Source organism: Hemicordylus capensis, chromosome 1 (assembly GCF_027244095.1).
Source record: "Hemicordylus capensis ecotype Gifberg chromosome 1, rHemCap1.1.pri, whole genome shotgun sequence".
Taxonomy (NCBI): domain Eukaryota; kingdom Metazoa; phylum Chordata; class Lepidosauria; order Squamata; family Cordylidae; genus Hemicordylus; species Hemicordylus capensis.
This window is the reverse complement of record NC_069657.1, coordinates 107,457,047-107,458,474: the sequence shown is the minus strand read 5'-3', so window position 1 is coordinate 107,458,474 and position 1,428 is coordinate 107,457,047.

Sequence of the window (1,428 nt, the reverse complement as noted above, 5' to 3'; positions counted from 1 at the left end):
AACAAGACCATGCCAGTTCAGTTTTGCCACCCATCAACTGCCCCCCCCCCCGTTAGGTTCAGGGGGTTCACGAGTCAATTTTAAAAAAGTATTTACCCCCTCTGAGGGGCTTCTCCAAGGCCGCAGGGGAGTCCACGGAGGTTCCCCCGCCACCGCTGGCCTTCCTCGTGGCAAAGATCACCTGATTCAGGCATTCTTCGGCCCTTTCCGGGCCTTTCTCCCAGCATGGTGGCCATTTTGAAGGCCACCACACATGCGCAATGGGCCCCTGTGTGGCCAGGTCATGACCTAGGCCATGAGAGGCCCATTGCACATGCATGACGGCCTCCAAAATGGCCACTGTGCCATTTTGGGAAAGGCCATGCAATCAGGAAAGGAAGGCCAATGGGGGAAGGAAGGAAGGAAGGCCAGCGGGGGAAGGGGAACCTCCACAGACCTCCCCTCTGCCGCAGCCTCGGAGAAGCCTCCCAGAGGGGGTAAATACTAAAAGAAAATGTTTTAAATTGACTCGTGAATCCCCCAAATGGCCGGGGGCGGGGTTCAGTCCAGGGTCAGACTGAACAGGAGGTGGTTCGGTTTGACCCCAAACTGTTTGCACATCCCTACTAAAATACAGATATCTATTTCGATTTTGTAACAGAGTTGTATCCGTTTCTATTGATTCTCCATTCATTTATTTGACGGGCCACCTGGGAATGTGAATGTCCCACCTACCAGATCTGTCCTGCTTCCAAATCTGTTACAAATAGAAAGCAAAGGCTACTTGCTACTGAAAATAAATAAGAAATAAATAAGGGGTGAACAAACCCACCAAGTCAGCTTTGACAATGAAACTGGAAACAAGTAGCTAGTATTCTCCCCACCTCAGAAAATAGTTTGTTGGTTTTGCCCCCATTTCTGTAGAGGCACTAGCAGCAGCTCTTACATAGGACACTGTGGTGTCTCCCAGGAGTCCATCAGCTGAGTGTACATCATTGCTGACATGTTTGAGTAATGTTCAGGAGAAATCAAGCAGCATTCTGCAATGGCATGAAAACTTACAACTGGGTTTGTTCTGCATGCTTCCATGTAGACAAAAGATAAGATTTTTTTAAAAATACCAAGAGTTTGCACTGAAATTCATGCATAAGTCCATTGTATCCAGTGTGATATTCCATGCGCATCCCCTACATTAAGTCCTATATGCCCAAATGTCAGTAGTCTGATAATCTACTGTGACAGGATTTGCTGGCAATAAGAGGTGCTGTAATGTAACTTGGTAATTAAATGTTAATTCGTGTAATCCACAGTCAAGCAACTGGTAGCGCTCAATGTGGGAATGGCAATGAGTTTGATCTTGACATGCAGAAGAATGGCATCACTGGAGCAACGACTGTAGGAACACACATACAGTACAGTCACACATGAGGACAGTCACACATATAGGAA